A 20125-nucleotide genomic window follows, 5' to 3' on the forward strand; every position below is an offset into this window, starting at 1 on the left:
CTGTGAATGGTTTTCCGTTCCTCACTATTGCTAAAGAACCAGCAAAGCTAGCCGAATTATAGTCACCTTGCCGGGTCCATACGCGGAGTTGCTGCTGGCTAGCTTGCACCCTGCTCAGCTCTTGGCACGCTTTCTTTCTGCTGTCTCCCGCAGGGTATTTTGATGCAAAGGTAGCGTGGCGCGTGTCGAAGTGCCGCTTTACATTCGACCGTTTCAACGATGTAATTTTGTCATTGCAAATTAGACACACCGCAGAACCCGCTCTCTCCACAAAGGCGAATTCTTCGGTCCATTCGTCCTGAAATGTACGATACTCGTCGTCTTTTTTTCTTTTCGCCATCTTCTTCGTCGAAGGGTTAGCTTTGAGCTAATGACCGAGCAGACGCAGTCTCAGACTGATTCAAAAGGGGGCGTTTACCTGTTTTACCCAGCAACGGCAAACGTAGGCCAGTATCATCCAATTAAAATAATGGACAATTGCTCCTGCAGCCCTGAACAGGACATGCGCAGTGAAAAATCGATGGATGGATTAAAACAAGTGAGAATATTTTGTTTTATCTGCGAGCCATATGCAATCATCAAAAGAGCCACATCTGGCTCGCGAGCCATAGGTTCCCGACCCCTGTCCTAGACAATACAAAGTCAAGTGGAGACCCGGTAGATGTGTAAGCCAGAGACGATGTTGCTCCAATAGATGCACCTTTGTCACAGGCCTTTAATGACAAGAATGTGAAGTTGAACACTTTGTGGGCCCGTGGGTTGGGGAGATCTCTAACCAGGAGCAAGAGCCAATAAGCCCCCAAGCATTCACTATGTTATAATAATTGCTTTTACATGGTGCTTGCTTAACCGCCTCAGCAACTCGGAGTTTTGTATCTCGTCTGAAACACTCGAAGAGCATCCCCAAGTAGCAGCTGCCCCTGTGTGGCACAAGGTGGTGGCCCTGCACCGGCCTGCATGTGGACAAGAGCCTGTCAGTAGGGGGCGATGATTGATGCGTAATCTCAGTTGTGTAGTTTGTAGGCAATCTTGATTCGAAGCTTTTGTGACTGCAGGAATCCACACTCTTGAGTTATTTCGGTAAAGTCACCACGTGGGTAGAAACATAACAGATCACGGCGTTTAGATCACAACACGCACAATCGTCATCAGGTGGGACAACCACAGCAAGAGAAACTGCTGAAGTAGTAGGCGCCTACTCCTGCAGTTTGTTCTTATTGCTGCTGTGCTTGTCCCACCTGATGCCGATTGCTTGTGTTGCCATCGAAGCGCCCTCATCTATTATTTGTAGCGTAATGTTTTGAATTTGCTACATTTTGACCCAGATGCTAGCATGCAACGGCCTACTCGTTTTGAATGACGCAACAATCGTACGTTGTACATACACTGTTAAGCAGACGGTGCGTATTTGTAAAATAACTTCTTGTTAATACGATGTAACGTGATGCAGTCAATTTCGCTGCAGAAATTCAATTTTGTTAATATGCCCGTCAATGATTTAGAATGAATACTTGTCTGATTGTGCGCGTGCATGTAACATTTTGTCTGAGGGTCAAACATTGAATAAGTGATGTTAGGACAAAGTGTGTGTGTGTGTTTTGGAAGTAAACTGTACAGAGAACTCGGGTGAGACCCGTTGTTCTTGTGATACAGGTCAAAGGGTACTTTGTGTTTCACGAAGTGTCTGCCTCTGGAGCAACTCATCGTCTTTGAAATAGGGAGCACGCTCGGATCATTCATCAGTTACAAGGCATACCACTTAAAAGTTACACGTATAGGAGGAGGTACATTCTCTACAACACGAATTGTAGTTTTGTCTTACGTGTTGACGTAGATTTTGTCTAAGACTATAAATGCTCCTTGCTGATTGACGTCTGGATGTTCGTTACCTATCTGTTGAAGCAAACCCCACTGCTGTTGTTGAGACGCTGTGCACCATTTAATGGTCCAACACATTGACGGCCTTCAGGCCAGGAAAGTCACAACATTTGCACACGAAGGACGCATTCACGCAAGCACCCCATGCTCCGTTTTGAAGTTTTAAAATGAAACATCTTTTAATTGTGTTGTGTTTTGAATTAGATGATTTAATTTCTTCATTAAAAGCTTGTATCAATTTACATCTGGAAGACTTCATTGAAAAGGACATTTCGTGTGAATTTTCTCTCGTCATTAAGTAGATGGCCTTGCCCGGGGTTCGGTTCAATGCGGACACACACTGTGTACACACACAGTGTACACACATACCCAGTGTACACACACAGTGTACACATACACAGTGTATACACACACTGTGTACACACACAGTTTATACACAGTGTACACACACACAGTGTACACAGTGTACACACACACAGTGTACACACACAGTGTACACACAGTGTATACACAGTGTGCACACACACAGTGTACACACACACAGTGTACACACACAGTGTACACACACAATGTACACACACAGTTTATACACACAGTGTACACACAATGTACACACTGTACACAGACAGTGCACACACACAGTGTATACACACACAGTGTACACACAGTGTACACACTGTACACACATACAGTGTACACACAGTGTACACACAGGGTACACAGTGTACACACACACAGTGTACACACAGTGGCAGTGACACACACAGTGTACACACACAGTGTACGCACACACACAGTGACACAACAGCAAACGCCATTCGCCACTAAGTGGCGGTGACGTCACCACGACGTTTGTGCCAGGCACAGTGACACACACACACAGTGACACACACAGTGTACATACACAGTGTACACACACAGTGTATACACACAGTGTATACACACAGTGTACACACACAGTGTAGACACACACAGTGTATACACAATAATGTCCACGTTGTTATTGCTGAGCTCACACACCCAAGGGCGGGAGCAATGGAAAATGAATCTAAATCAACTTAGACTTCAACTCTGTGACGTCACCACTCTGCAGTACCTCATCGGCGTGAAACGCCAGGGGGAGGTGTACCTCGCTAGTGACGTCATGTCACCAAAGTATGCACCCCTCCCTCGTCCACCGCGCTCTTGAGCGTGACGTCACCTCCGCTTGTGTCATTGCCGATATCGTTCCAGTGGCAATCCTTATTAGGGCAAAGCAACGCCCAGTGACTGGTGGCTCATTAACATAATGTAGCCGTCAAAGCCGTCGCGAGCTTATTGCGACGGGTTCAGCGACCACGCCCCCATCCCTCGACATATGGGCCGGCCTCATTAACATAATTTATTCAGTTAGAGAGTCGTTCGTGGGAGGGAAGTGACGTCATACTACTTCCTGCTGTCGCGAGGCAACAGGAAGCTGCCGTGTGCGCGCTTGCACTGAAATCCGAGGTGAGAAATTCTCATCGTGGTGGTGGTCGTTGTGGTGGTGGTGGTTGTTGTTGTTTACCAAGGTAGAGCCTCGCTCTCTCTCTCAGGGATGTCAGTTGAGTAGCAGCGAGCATGGGAAGCGATGTCCAGGTTGGAACTTTACAACGCGGGGCCTAGCCACTCGGGGCCTTGCCTCCTGCCCTCGCCTGATTGCGTTCACTTTAATTATCTCGCTTAAGTTTAATTTGTCTTCACCCGGCTCGCCACTTTGTCACTTTGTTTTATTGTCAATATTCACGCAGTTTTTATTTTCTTTTGTTAGCAGGCCAAGCCCGCTTGAGCTGCTATACCGCTCTTGTTATCAGAAGCGACCTGCCCACAACAACACAAGGTGAGGCTTTGTCAACGTGTGTGAATGTTTCGACTTAAAACTTTGGTGACTGTAGGAATTAATATTCTTGGTTCTTTCGGTAAAGTCACGTAGATAGAAAATAAAAATTAAATTAAATGAAAAATTGAAAATAAAGCAAAAAAACCCACGAGGTTTCGATTGCAACACAAGTGGTCTTTATCCTATTGAATTTAATCCGTTATTTTCTATCTACGTGACTTTACTGAAAGAACCAACAATACGTGCGTCAATGTCTATCGGTCAAAGACGCTAAGCGCGTGCCGCTGTTGACTCTGAATGTGTGGAGGGGAACACCTTCACCACGGGGAGAGAGAGACAGAGACACGGATAGCCTCGGCTATGTTAATTGATCTTCGATTCATTACTTGGTGGAGTGAGGAAGAATTAATGCTGAGCAGATGAAGGTGGCCAGGCATGGTTCTGGTCACACCACCACCTGTTTACTCATGGCAGTGTGTGACAGTGTCAAGTTTGTGTTTGCAGTAAAGTCTATTAACTCTGTTGAACACGGAGGTTATATCAAAACAATAGTTTATTTTTGTATTCCTCTGGAACTCTTACTAAGAATGGAAACAGGAGGTGAACACAGCACACACATGCAGCTGAATTCGGAACTGTTCATCCCAGCATTCAAGGACATCTGAGCCTGGATTCACACCTCTAAGTTGCGATTGAACATTAATTTATGCATTTCTGCCTTAAACAAATAGTATTGTTTTCAACACCCTTTGCTATGTCAGCTGAATTTAGCTTTCATAAATATTCCTTTTGTAGTCAGACAGCCAAATTTGTGTGCTTAGAGTTTTGGGTTAACATTCATCTTGGAAGATATGAAGGCTTCCAGGCATATTAATGACATTTTCCCTCTCATTGTGTGCCCTAACAGCCCGTGGAGAGAAACCCTTCAGGTGCACTCTGTACGTGAAGGCGTTTGCACGTTCATCAAATCTGATGAATTTGAGAAACTTTTCATTACATCATGAATATAATAATAAGTATAGACGTGTAAGTCTCGTGTGCATTCCTCTGTGCCTGACGTGTAGATGGTGTGGATATTCTTTGTTTCTGTCTGCAGCTGACGCTTCCTCTGCAGAATTGGTCTGATGGAGCAAACGCACTCAGCGCAGCTCGGTGCGACAAGTCAACAATGTGACCAGCATGCATACAGCACGGACCGGACTGGATATTTGACACGTCACCAGAGAACACACACAGGAGAAAAACCCTTCAGGTGCACGATGTGCGGGATGGCGTTTGCACAGTCATGTAATCTTGTAATACACCAGAGAACACACACGGGAGAGAAACCCTTCAAGTGCAGTGTGTGTGGGAAGGCATTTGCACATTCATCTTCTCTTAAAAAACACCAGAAAACACACATAGGAGAGAAACCCTTAAAGTGTACTTTGTGCGGCAAGGCGTTTTCAGATTCATGTCATCTTGTAACACACCAGAGAACACACACGGCAGAGAAACCCTTCAAGTGCACTGTGTGCGTGAAGGCATTTGCACATTCATCTGCTCTTGTAAAACACCAGAGAACACACACTGGAGAGAAACCCTTCAGGTGCACGATGTGCGGGATGGCGTTTACACAATCATATAATCTCGTATTACACCAGAGAACACACACGGGAGAGAAACCCTTCAAGTGCAGTGTGTGTGGGAAGGCATTTGCATGGCTATCAGTTTTTCAGACCCACCAGAGAACACACACGGGAGTGAAACCCTTCAGGTGCAGTGTGTGTGGGAAGGCGTTTGCACATTCATCAAGTCTGCAAAGACACCAGAGTACACACACGGGAGAGAAACCCTTCAAGTGCAGTGTGTGTGGGAAGGCATTTTCACAGTCAACTGTTCTTAAAAGACACCAGAGAACACACACAGGAGAGAAACTATTCAAGTGCAGTGTGTGTGGGAAGGCATTTTCACAGTCAACTGTTCTTAAAAGACACCAGAGAACACACACAGGAGAGAAACCCTTCAGGTGCTTTTTGTGCGGGATGATGTTTGCACAGTCATCAAATCTTCAAGTACACGAGAGAACACACACGGGAGAGAAACCCTTCAAGTGCACTCTGTGCGGGAAAGCGTTTGCACAGTCACCACATCTTCAAAGACACCAGAGAACACACACGGGAGAGAAACCCTTCAAGTGCAGTGTGTGCGTGAAGGCATTTGCACATTCATCAAATCTTCAAGTACACCAGAGAACACAGAAGCATCAGAAGATCCACAAGGAGTGGAGTCTGAAATCAGCTTGTGAAAGTCAAAGTGCCGCAATGAGCCCATCCCTCATGAAACAAGAACTGGACGAAAATCCCAGCTTAGACACTTTTAAGGTATAAAGGTGAAATATGAAGAGGTGAAGCTGAAATATGAAGAGGTGAAGGTGAAATGTGAAGAAGTGATGAGCGAAGAAGTGAAGGTAAAATGTGAAGATGAAGATTCAACTCCAAAATGGGACCTTCACATCGTGAAGCAGGAGGAGAATTCTGACTGAGGCAGAGCGAGGCAACTCCCAGCAGTTTGTGGAAGTGGAGGTGTGGGTGGACTTGCTCCTAGACAATACAAAGTCAAGTGGAGACCCGGTAGATGTGTAAGCTTAAGACGATGTCGCTACAATAGATGCACCTTCGTCACAGGCCTTTAATGATTAGAACGTGAAGTTGAACACTCATTTCTTAGGTTCATCCTGCAGAGTAAGGGCGGCCAGTCTTTGTGGGCCCGTGGGTTGGGTAGATCTCTAGTCAGGAGCAAGAGCCAATAAGCTCCCAAGCATTCACTATATTATCATAATTGCTTTTACATGGTGCTTGCTTTATCGCCTCAGCAACTCTGAGTTTTGTATCTCATCTCACACTCGAAGAGCATCCCCAAGTAGCAGCTGCCCCTGTGTGGCACAAGGTGGTGGCCCTGCACCGGCCTGCATGTGGACAAGAGCCTGTCCGTAGGGGGCGATGATTGATGCGTCATCTCAGTTGTGTAGTTTGTAGGTAATGTTTAGAATTTGCTACATTTTCACTCAGACGCCAGCATGCAATGGCCTACTCGTTTTGAATGACAATAGTATGTTTTACATTCACTGTGAAGCAGACTGTGCAACTTTTTTTAAAAGCTTCTTGGTAATACGATGTAACGTGATGCAGTATATTTCACTGCAGTAATCCAATTTTGTTAATATGCCTGTCAATTTAGAATGTATGCTTGTCTGGTTTTGTGCATACTTGTAACATTTGATCTGTAAGGGTCAAACATTGAATAAGTGATGTTAGGACAAAGTGTGTGTGTGTGTTTGTTTGTTTGAAAGTAACCTGTACAGAGAACTCAGGTGAGACCCGTTGTTCTTGTGATACAGGTCAAACGGTGTTTTTGTGTTCCACGAAGCATCTGGAGCAACTCATTGTCTTTGAAATAGGTGGCACAACTCAGATCATTCATCAGTTACAAGGCATACCACTTAAAAGTTACACGTATAGGAGGAGGTACATTCTCATCAACACGAATTATAGTTTTGTCTTACGTGTTGAGGCCACGTGATGTGTCGAAGGCTCTCTGCCAGCTCACAGGACAGACCCAAGTTGCCATGTGCTCAATAAGATGACTGACAGAGGCACCACTGCACCAACTTGGTGTGGCTGACGCTCCGCTCGTTGTCGTGAGCGTCGCTCATCCGCCCTCCGTTGTTACTGGAGGGCGACTGCCTCCAATTGCCCAGCAGCGTGCTTCACGAGCCTCCTCCACAGAGGCCAATCTTGACACCGCTGGTACCAGTCATCGGCAAGTCCACTCAGCTCCACATCCTTCTGTGCAGCATCAGTCCATACATCTTTAAGAGGGTTATCGAAATGCCATGCTACAGACAGATGGGCAGATATGAACGAACAGAGCTAATGCATTAACATCTCAACCTTGGTTGGAAAGCGTTAAAAAGGAATGTCTTATTTGACCTGAACTGCATATTGTTTGATCTGAGTTAAGGACACTAAAAAACGAATACAGAGATCGTGCACTCACAGCTGTCTGGGTTAGCGCGTGAGAGGACCTCCTGTAATACTATGATCTTACCAGATACGGAGACAAATTGGCATTAATGCAGATTTGAGGCTATGCGGATGGCTTTGAACCCAATGCACCCTTCAGTGGTAATGCACATAATAGAGACATGCTTTGTTCACTTTTCTAAACCCATGCTTTTAAAATAATCTCAAGCAATTTTCTCTGCCAGTCATGTTGCCTGATCTTATTGCACTCACACAAAGACAAAGATCCCCCATATAGCCTTAACAGACTGTAGGGGCAAGTGCTGTTAGCGAGCACCTATGAAGGCCGGAACGGTACACGAGGGGGTGGGTGGCCAGCACCACGCCCGAATGCCTTTGTCTCCCTAGTGGCAATGTTTACACACCGTACCAGGTACTCACACTCACACACACAAAGATCCCCCGTACAGCCTTCAACAGACTGCTGGGGCAAGTGCTGTTGGTGAGCTATAAACGCCGGCACGCACGGCACTCGGGGAGAGTGGCCAACACCGCACCGGGCCGCCTTTGTCTCCCCTGGTATTTACCACACTAGGAAGTCATTTAAGACTACATCGGTGTAGGGAAAACCCAGGACTGGTTAAATATCTGCCACTGTTGTGTGTCATGAGCAGGATTCCAAGTTGGGTCACCGGGTTACGGAGTGCAGTGCGATAGCCACTAAATTACCGCTCCCCACTCATACACAACGACAAGAACAAAGATCCCCGGTAGAGCATTAACCGACTCTAGGGGCAAGTGCTGTTAGCGAGCACCTATGAAGGCTGGCACGGCACACGAGGGGGGTGGGTAGCCAGCACCGCGCCCGGCCGCCTTTGTATCCCGAGTGGCGATGCTCACATCACACTGGGTACTCATTTTTAGGCTGAGTCGACCTAGGGAAGGCCCAGGACCGGTTCAGATAATCGTCACTGGCGGTGTTGGCCATGAGCGGGAAACGATCCCGGGTCTCCGGGTTCGTAGCGCAGCGTAGCGCTAACCGCTGCCCTACCGCTCGTACAAAGATACGTTTAAACACACGCACGCAAATACACTCTGTTTGACTAACACTTCTTTCAAACCGTTCGTAGCCAAACATTTCCGTTGTAGAGTTTCTGGATAATGTCTGGAATTACCACAATTTTAACCGTGACACCACAGTGTGTACACGTACACACACACTGTGTGTGTGTACGTATACACACAGTGTGTGTACGTACATACACACACTGTGTGTATATGTACGTACACACACTGTGTGTGTATGTACGTACACACACTGTGTGTGCGTGTGTACACAGTGTGGTGTCACGGTTAAAAAGTGTGTACACACACACGTACAGTGTGTGTGTGTACACAGTGTGTACACACACACACTGTGTATACATATAGTGTACGTACATACACAGTGTGTACACACACACAGTGTACACAACAATGTCCACGTTGTTGCTGAGTTCACGCACCCAAGGGAGGGGGCAATGGAAAATGAATCTAAATCAACTTAAACTCCATCCCCGCTCTGTGACGTCACCACTCAGCATGACCTCAACGGCATGAAGTGCCAGCGGGAGGTGTAACTCGCTAGTGACGTCATGTCACCAAGGTATTCACGCTCCCCCAACCCCGTCCACAGCGCTCTTGAGCGTGACGTCACCTCCGCTTGGGTCACTGCCGATATCAATCCAGTGGCAATCCTTATTTGGGCAAAGCTACGCCCAGTGACTGCGGTTCATTAACATAATGTATCCGTTGAAGCCGTCGGGTTCAGCAGCCACGCCCCATCCCTCGACATATGGCCAGTTCACATTAACATAATTTATTCAGTTACAGAGCCGCTCTTTACAGGAGGGGCGTGTCTCTTACCCCGGAAGTGACATCATGTTACCTGCTTACACGCGTGGCGTCACGAGGTAACAGGAGGCTGCCGATCCACGCTTGCACTGAAATCCGAGGTGAGAAATTCTCATGGTGGTGGTGGTTGTTGTTTACCAAGGTAGAGCCTCTCTCTCTCGTAGGGATGTCAGTTGAGTAGCAGCGAGCATGGGAATCGATGTCCAGGTTGGAACTTTACAACGCGGGGCCTAGCCACGCGGGGCCTTGCCTCCTGCCCTCGCCTGATTGCATTTACTTTAATTATCTCGCTTAAGTTTAATTTGTCTTCATCCGGCTCGTCACTTTGTAACTTTGTTTTATTGTAAATATTCACGCAGTTTTTATTTTCGTTCTTTTGTTACCAGGCCAAGCCCGCTTGAGCTGCTATACCGCTCTTGTTATCAGAAGCGACCTGCCCACAACAACACAAGGTGAGGCTTTGTCAACGTGTGTGAATGTTTTGACTTAAAACTTTCGTGACTGCAGGAATTAATATTCCTGGTTTATTCGGTAAAGTCACGTAGATAGAAAATAAAATAATACAAATAAATGAAAAATATTTTTTTTAAATAAAGCAATAAACCCACGACGTTTCGATCGCAACACAAGTGGTCTTTATTTATTAAATTTAATCTGTTATCTTTATTTTCTATCTACGTGACTTTACTGAAAGAACCAACAATACGCGTGTCAATGTATCTATCGGTCAAAGACGCTAAGCGCGTGCCGCTGTTGACTCTGAATGTGTGGAGGGGAACACCTTCACCACGGGGAGAGAGAGACAGAGACACGGATAGCCTCGGCTATGTTGATTGATCCTCGATTCATTACTTGGTGGAGTGAGGAAGAATTAATGCTGAGCAGATGAAGGTGGCCAGGCATGGTTCTGGTCACACCACCACCTGTTTACTCATGGCAGTGTGTGACAGTGTCAAATTTGTGTTTGAAGTAAAGTCTATTAAATCTGTTGAACACGAGGATATATAAAAACAATAGACGTCATGTCACCAAGGTATTCAACCCTCCCCGTCCACCACGCTCTTGAGCGTGACGTCACCTCCGCTTGGGTCACCGCCGATATCGTTCCAGTGGCAATCCTTATTTGGGCAAAGCTACGCCCAGTGACTGGTGGCTCATTAACATGTGTTCGTTAAAGCCGTCGCGAGTTTATTGCGACGGGTTCAGCGCCCACGCCCCCATCCCTCCACATATGGGCCGGCCTCATTAACATAATTTATTCAGTGGGAGAGCCGGGGGAAGTGACGTCATACTACGTCATACTACCTGCTGCCACCTGCGCTCTTGCATTGAAATCCGAGGTGAGAAATTCTCATCGTTGTAGTGGTGGTGGTCGTTTTGGTGGTTGTTGTTGTTTACCAAGGTAGAGCCTCTCTCTCTCGTAGGGATGTCAGTTGAGTAGCTCCTCCCCCCTCACTCTATCTCTCCTCCCTGGCTTCTCCCCCCTCTCTTACCTACGTAGCCTCTTATCACGGCAACCCTTTTGCCCACTTCAGCAATTGTCTCTTGCTGTGGCTGTCCCACCTGATGATGGACGCTTGTCGTGTTGCTAACGAAACGTCACGTGATTTAATTTATTTTCTACCTACCCACGTGATGACTTTACCGAAAGACCCAAAGAGCGGCCGTCAATCTTGACTTCCAAGTCAAGATTTGACGGCCACTGCGTGGCGCGCTTTCAGATGCGCTCCAGCAGCCGTCTGGAACGCTCTTCCTTCTGACATTCATTAAGTCGCTGGAGCTATGCGCTTTTGAATGAAGATTTGACTACGGAACTACCTATCGTACCCTTTGGTTCATTCGGTAAAAAAAACAAAAAAATAGATCACGACGTTCCGATCGCAGCAACAAGCGACCGTCTTCACAGTCACTTTACCGGAAGAACCAAAGAGCGTGGATCCCTGCAGTCACGAAAGCTTCAAATCAGGATTGACGACTTTGTGTGTTCAGTTTGTCGTCCTTCCCCAGCACCTCCGATGAGCACGGTTGGCTACGCACGGCGCGTAAGAAGTTCAACGTACGTACGCAATGAGGGGGTGCTTCTTTTATTCACACGCGGCACAGCGCGGGCCAACCTCATCTCATTCTGAGCGCGGCGTCTCCGCCGGCCACACGCACGGTCGGTCACGCGGCGCCGTTCCACCCGTCCGCTCTCGGCTTCGCCGCTGGCCGGCGGCGTGCCGGGAAGGGCGGCGACGGAACCCCCGCAGGAGATCTTCCGCGCGCGGCCGCACGACGGAGAGAGACGACGGCGAGCGGCGACGCAGCCCGGGACCCAAGGCTCCACGCGCGAGCCCCGAGTCCTCCTCCGCCCACCGCTTCTGTCGCCGCAAGGTGCGGCTAGGCTCCGCCTCTGGCCACGCCCTATCGCGGAACCTTCCAGAGGGTTCCCGGCGAGCCCCGCCCATTTACCCTTGGCCTAGATACCTCTCCCTTTCGGATTGGATGTTGCTTTAGCGGTGCCTGTACCCGTGCTTCCGTTTTCTAACCAACAGGTGTCATCATGTCATTACATCACCCCCCCCCACCCCCCCCCGTAATAAAAAAAACATGTAGCCTTCCTGGCTAATCTTGTTTGGTTCTTTCGGTAAAGTCACCACGTAGAATGAGAATAAAATAATAAAATAAAACAATAAAATTCTCACGACGTTTCGGCCACGACACAAGTGGCCTTCAGGTGAAAGGAACAAACCTGTCGGGACGACAGAGCTACAATAAATGACGGAGCTTCAATAATGAAGCTCTGAAGAAGGCCACCTGCGTTGTGGCCGAAACGTCGTGAGAATTTTATTTTATTATTTTATTCTCATTCTACGCGGTGACTTTACTGAAAGAACCAAAGAAGATGAATCCTTACAGTCACGAAAGGTTTAAATCGAAATTTTCCTGGCTAATACTCAAATAACAGGTAAGTGCGCCCATGTGCAGGATAACAACAACAATATCTATAAAAGCAGGACTCCAGTTATTTTCCTTAAAAAGGCAGAACAATCTGCAGGAACAACACCTAAAGACGAGGGAACAAGGAGCGAAGGGAACATTTACGAAAGGGAACAAGACTTAGGAAAACGAACAGAACAGAACTGAACAACAACCACAACCTCTCCGCCATTCCCGACCAATACCCAGAATATGGAATCAACGGAATCGCAAGCATTTGGACCGAGTTAACCTCGACCAGAACTGAACAACAACAACAACAACAACCACAACCTCTCCGCCATTCCCCGACCAATACCCAGAATATGGAATCAACGGAATCGCAAGCATTTGGACCGAGTTAACCTCGGCCAGAACTGAACAACAACAACAACCACAACCTCTCCGCCATTCCCGAGCAAATACCCAGAATCAGGAATCAACAGAATCGCAAGCGTTTGGACCGAGTTCGCGACGCCGAGTTCCGTTGACGGGGGACGGGTCTTCCGCCCCTGCTCGGGCGGTGCGCGTGCCACGAGAACGGCCGGAGACACACGGGGTGCAACGCAGGAGGCACGGGTGCAGCAGGAGGCACGGGTGCAGCAGGAGGCACGGGTGCAGCAGGCTCGGCGGCAGCAGCCACCTCCCTCGGTCCCGGCGAGGCTTCGATGCGACGGGCGGCACGGCGCGATCCTTCCGACGCACGCCGTCTGAACGCACACGCCATCCCCGGCTCGCCGGACGCACTGGACGCTGGCGGACCAATTTTCGGAGACGGGGGAAGAGGCAATCCGTGGCAGGACAAACGGCTTCGGCCGAGACGGACGGACGAACCAACGGCGAAGACCCAGCCGGAAACGCGCAAACTGCGGCCGCTTAACCTCGGTCACTTCCACGGGCTCTTGCCGGGGGGCTGATGCAGCTTAGGGGACGTAACCAACCGGCACCCGCAGGCAACATAACCATGCTCCGTCACCGATGGGCCATGCTAGCACGTGATCCCGTTTCCCCGCAATACGTTCATTACTCTTTGGTTCTATTCGGTAAAGTCATGTATTTTTACCTGCGTGGTGACTTTACCGAATAGAACCAAAGAGTATGGATCCTTGCAGTCACGAAAGCTTCAAATCTAGAATACGTTCGTTGTTTCGCCCGTCTTTGGCGGCGTTAAATTTTGCCGCCTCCCGAGCCGTGGAAATGCATTGCGGGGTAATTTTCACATGCTCTGGGCAACTTGGATTTCCCCTTAGCCAGTGGCAAACCCAATTGGGCATCTACAGGGGGTACATTCTGCCTCCCATACATGAGAAAAAATGGTGAAAATCCCGTGGAAGTATGAGGGGCCATCCTATATGCAGCTAGTACACTCGGAACATGCAAATCCCAGTCCGTTTGCGCCGCGTCAATCGCCTGACAGAGCATGGAGGTCAGAGTTCTATTCAGGCGCTCCACCATCCCATCTGTCTGGGGGTGGTACGGCGACGTTTTAATTATCTTAGCACCTAAAGCGTCGCAAACCTCGCGCAGCAGTTTAGATGAGAAATTCAAAATTATCCTGTATCTAAATCACAACAGTGTTTGTGTTCATCATCAAGTGCAGCAAACGATTTTCATCCACAGACGTCACTTATGCTCAGACGGCCTAAGCACAGCTCAATGGGGAACCAAATGAAGACGTGTATTTGTTATTGTGGCCATGCACTCTAAACTACGGACCACACAGTAAACCGCTGTGGTCTGCGCCCCTTCAACGCAGGAGAAATATCAAAACTAAACCACCTCTCTCCTGAAGCCCTCTCGCGAAGACCAGCAAGCCTCAGCGTCAGCATTTAGCTGCTGAGCACATCGCTGGTGCCGTCGCGCGCGAGAATGGAATTTCGGAATTGCTCGGATTTCGCACGATTCAGGAAAAATGACCCAAACACTCTCAGAAAGATCCTCAAAACTCGGGACGGACGGCAGCCAGGCGCGGTTCGTCCACCAGGGGGCGACAGGGGCGCTGACGAATGTAACTCCGGCCCCACGGGGTTCAAATTTGAGTGCGACAGCCACCGCAGTTGCCACAGCTCATCTGCAACGCGTCGTGAGACAAAGGCAAAGGCGCAGCTCTGCAACGTGTCGCTTGTGCCACGGCCCCCCGGGTGGGACGGACCTCCAACAGAAGATGCTGCGGTGAGCTCCTCTCGAGGGGCATCTGGGCCCTACACTTCCAAGCTATCCATCTGCTTGTTGAAATAGGCGAGAGTGCCCACACTTTACCCCACCACCACCACACGTGCGTCCTGACGATCGACTGCCCATTATGACTGCTTTGACTGCGATCACACCACAGACGCTTTCCAAAAGATCACGGCCGTGCGTCGTTTCTTCGGTATTGACGAGCAAAGCGAGCGGACGATACTGCGTCGCGAGGCAGTGAACCCCTTTCACCTTGCCTCGGCTGTGAAGCCCTTCCGTTTGATTTAATCTCGCACGACCTGAGGAATGCGAAATTAATTTCAGATTTGTTTCCACGAGGAACACATCGGTGGTGGTGGTGGTGGAGGGGTTTGTGATGCCGGCTGTCCAGGATTATAACTCATGCTGGGCGACCACTACGACACTGACGTTTAATGGCCAAAACAATAAACATTTGATATAAAATACCCAACATGATATATGGGTGGTTGAGTGTCTGGGTGAGTGGGTGGGTGGGTAAGTTGTTGGGTGAGTGGGTGGGTGGATGAGTGAATGGGTGGATGAGTCAGTGGGTGAGTCGCCGGGTGAGTTGGTGAGCGGACAAGTGAGTGGCTAGATGAGGATGCTAATCTATGGGTCTCTTTGTGAATCTACCCCTTACAAATTTGTCCTCCTTCCGTACCCCTCACATCATCTCCCACGTGGCAAGTCCGATAAGACTCGATCTATAATCTCAATGGCATTTTTATGTGTATATCCCTCTGATCTCTCCGGCCTTGCCCCATCCCTCCCCCATCGTCCCTGCCTCTCCCCCCCATCTCCCCCGCCTCTCTATCCCTCCTCTCTCTGTCTCTCCTCTCTGTGTCTCTCGCTCTGCCTTCGACCTGTCTCTCTCCACCCACCCCTCCCGCGACTTTCCTTCTGGCCCCCTCTCGCTCCCACCTGGCCCTGTCCGCGTCCTGCCTCTGCTCCTCCCTCTTGCCCTCGGCCCACCTCACTGCACGCTCTCCCCTCTGGGCGTCTTGATGTCCGTCATCTCTCCCTTCTTGCTCTTCCGTAATTTGAGGCTCCTCCTCTCTGCCCTGACTTCTTTTCCCTCCTCGCTCTCCTCTCCCTTCCCGCTCCATCGGAGCTCTTCGGTCGCTCTCCTCGTTCCCGAGCGACGGTGGCCGTGCGGGGAGCAAACCTGTAACGTCACAACCATCACCGCCGTCAGCATCACCTCTAACACCGTCACCAACGCCATCAGCGTCACCAACGCCATCACCTCCAACACCGTCACCTCCGTCAGCACCATCAACAACAACAAGCGGCAGGCTACGTGCATATTCTTTGGATCTTTCGGTAAAGTCACGTAGATAAGTGACTTACCGTAAGACCCAAAGAATATGAATTCCTGCAGTCACAAAAGCTCTAAGTCACGGCTATAAGTGCACTTGAAGGTCACGTGAAGTGTCGAACGCCTGGTGCTGGCAGGAGGTCAAGGGACAGACCCAGGTGCCACGGGTCGACTCACTGAGCCTGCTGCCGCTCCTCTGCACTCCGTTGTTGCAGGAGGGCGACTGCCTCAAACTGCCCAGTAGCAGCGTCCTTCACGAGCCTCCTCCACTGACTCTGAAGATGGTCCACACAAACTCCACTCACTCATCTGTAGAACAGGGGGAGATCACACAAACTCCACTCACTCATCTGTAGAACAGGGGGAGATCACACAAACTCCACTCACTCATCTGTAGGACAGGGGGAGATCACACAAACTCCACTCACTCACTCACTTTGTAGAACAGAGTGAGATCATACAAACTCCACTCACTCAATCTGTAGAACAGGGGGAGATTATACAAACTCCATTCACTCACTCTGTAGAACAGGGGGAGATCACACAAACTCCACTCACTCATCTGTAGAACAGGGGGAGATCACACAAACTCCACTCACTCATCTGTAGAATAGGGGGAGATCACACAAACTCCACTCACTCATCTGTAGGACAGGGGGAGATCACACAAACTCCACTCATCTGTAGAACAGGGGGAGATCACACAATCTCCACTCACTCATCTGTAGAACAGGGGGAGATCACACAAACTCCAGTGACTCATCTGCAGAACAGGGGGAGATCACACAAACTCCACTCACTCATCTGTAGAACAGGGGGAGATCACACAAACTCCACGCACTCATCTGAAGAACAGGGGGAGATCACACAAACTCCACTCACTCATCTGTAGAACAGGGGGAGATCACACAAACTCCACTCACTCATCTGTAGAACAGGGGGAGATCACACAAACTCCACTCACTCTGTAGAACAGGGGGAGATCACACAAACTCCACTCACTCACTCTGTAGAACAGGGGGAGATCACACAAACTCTACTCACTCATCTGTAGAACAGGGGGAGATCACACAAACTCCACTCACTCATCTGTAGACCAGGGGGAGATCACACAAACTCCACTCACTCATCTGTAGAACAGGGGGAGATCACACAAACTCCACTCACTCATCTGTAGAACAGGGGGAGATCACACAAACTCCAGTCACTCATCTGTAGAACAGGGGGAGATCACACAAACTCCACTCACTCACTCTGCAGAACAGGGCGAGATCACACAAACTCCACTCACTCACTCTGTAGAACAGGGGGAGATCACACAAACTCCAGTCACTCATCTGTAGAACAGGGGTAGATCACACAAACTCCACTCACTCATCTGTAGAACAGGGGGAGATCATACAAACTCCATTCACTCATCTGTAGAACAGGGGGAGATCATACAAACTCCACTCACTCATCTGTAGAACAGGGGGAGATCATACAAACTCCATTCACTCATCTATAGAACAGGGGGAGATCATACAAACTCCACTCACTCATCTGTAGAACAGGGGGAGATCACACAAACTCCACTCACTCACTCTGTAGAACAGGGGGAGATCACACAAACTCCACTCACTCTGTAGAACAGGGGGAGATCACACAAACTCCACTCACTCACTCTGTAGAACAGGGGGAGATCACACAAACTCCACTCACTCTGTAGAACAGGGGGAGATCACACAAACTCCACTCTGTATAACAGGGGGAGATCACACAAACTCCACTCACTCACTCTGTAGAACAGGGGGAGAATCACACAAACTCCACTCACTCATCTGTAGAACAGGGGGAGATCACACAAACTCCACTCACATCAGCTAAGCCACGGATTATTAAATGCGAATTATAACTATCATTTGCATTATCAGCTGCTGTGTTGACCAACTATTCGAGCGAAACCATCAATAAAACGCAGACACACACCACACACACAGTCACACACCACAACAACAACAACAACCGCCATTCGCCACTAAGTGGCGGTGACGTCACCACGACGCTTGTGCCAGGCTATGTGCACCCTGAGGCCACGTGAAGTGTCGAATGCCCGCTGGCAGGAGGTCACGGGGCAGACCCACACACAGTCACACACCACACACAGTCAGACACACACCACACACACACCACACACAGTCACACACCACACACACACAGTCACACACCACACACACACAGTCACACACACCACAGACACATCACACACACCACACACACCACACACACCACAGAAACATCACACACAGTCACACACCACACACAGTCAGACACACACCACACACACACCACACACAGTCACACACCACACACACACAGTCACACACCACACACACACAGTCACACACACCACAGACACATCACACACACCACACACACCACACACACCACAGAAACATCACACACAGTTACACACCACATACACAGTCACACATCACACACACCACACACACAGTCACACACCACACACACAGTCACACACATCACACACACACCACAGACACATCACACATACACACCACACACACACCACACACAGTCACACACCACACACAGTCACACACATCACACACACACCACACACACACCACACACACAGTCACATCACACACACACCACACACACAGACACCACACACACACCACACAGTCACACACACCACACACACAGTCACACACACACCCCACACATACACCACACACACACCACACACACACCACACACAGACACCACACACTCACAGACACCACACACACACCACACACACACCACACACACAGACCACACACACACACACCACACACACAGACCACACACACACACACCACACACACAGTCACACACACACCACACACACACCACACACACATCACACACACACCACAGACACATCACACACACACACCACACACACACCACACACACACACTACACACACACCACACACACACACCACACACAGTCACACACACCACACACACACCACACACAGTCACACACACCACACACACACACCACACACACACCACACACACCACACACACACCACACACACACCACACACATCACACCACACACACCACACACACAGTCACCGACCAGTTCTAGGCCCGCCCCAGGCTCTATCCACGTGGGTGACCCACTCGGCCCCCACACTCACCCCCAGCGAGGCGTCTTTGTCCTTGGGTGTGCACACGTGGAACGGCGCCTCTACTGCTGCTGTTGTTGTTTCTGCTGTTGTTGTTATCGTTGCTGTTACACCTCCCAGCGGGTTGATTGTCTCACGTGTCACGTGCCCTTCAAGACTCGCGGGACATCTTCCGGAAGACTCTTCCGGCCGTCTTAAGCATGGCGCGGGACATCTTCCGGAAGACTCTTCCGGCCGTCTCAAGCGTGGCGCGGGACATCTTCCGGAAGACTCTTCCGGCCAGTCTCAAGCGTGGCGCGGGACATCTTCCGGAAGACTCTTCCGGCCAGTCTCAAGCGTGGCGCGGGACATCTTCCGGAAGACTCTTCCGGCCGTTTCACGCGTGGCGCGGGACATCTTCCGGAAGACTCTTCCGGCCAGTCTCAAGCGTGGCGCGGGACATCTTCCGGAAGACTCTGCCGGCCGTCTCAAGCGTGGCGCGGAACATCTTCCGGAAGACTCTTCCGGCCGTCTCACGCGTGGTGAGCGACATCTTCCGGAAGAATCTTCCGGCCCGTCTCAAGCAGTGGCGCGGGACATCTTCCGGAAGACTCTTCCGGCCGTCTCAAGCGTGGCGCGCGACATCTTCCGGAAGACTCTTCCGGCCGTCTCACGCGTGGCGCGGGACATCTTCCGGAAGACTCTTCCGCCCTGCGAATGCGTCACGTGATCACAGCCGCGCGCAGTCGCCTGTCCGTGTTAGCGGCACGAAACGTCGGACCTCCTGCACTCACTCCACACGAGGACATTGTTTAGTGTATAAACACACCACGACGGTGAGTGGGTGGGTG

At 49.7% G+C, this 20125-nt stretch overlaps 1 long non-coding RNA gene across 2 annotated transcripts; it reads right to left on the reverse strand.

The window, feature by feature from the left end:
- Positions 1–11701: 11701 nt before the first annotated feature.
- LOC142922433 (uncharacterized) lies at positions 11702–19501 on the reverse strand. Of its 2 annotated transcripts, XR_012940056.1 has the most exons (4): positions 19308–19501; positions 16286–16417; positions 15763–15955; positions 11702–13344 (listed from the first exon to the last, which is right to left on the reverse strand). It is a non-coding gene; the product is annotated as an uncharacterized LOC142922433 (long non-coding RNA). The 2 variants fall into 2 exon arrangements; XR_012940055.1 differs by lacking the exon at positions 11702–13344 and having other exon boundaries at positions 15601–15955; positions 19308–19500.
- Between the last annotated feature and the right edge of the window lie 624 nt (positions 19502–20125).

The sequence above is a fragment of the Petromyzon marinus genome, unplaced genomic scaffold (genome assembly GCF_048934315.1).
Source record: "Petromyzon marinus isolate PM22_M1 ecotype Great Lakes invasive population unplaced genomic scaffold, UKy_Petmar_22M1.pri1.0 PM_G_Scaffold_95, whole genome shotgun sequence".
Taxonomy (NCBI): domain Eukaryota; kingdom Metazoa; phylum Chordata; class Hyperoartia; order Petromyzontiformes; family Petromyzontidae; genus Petromyzon; species Petromyzon marinus.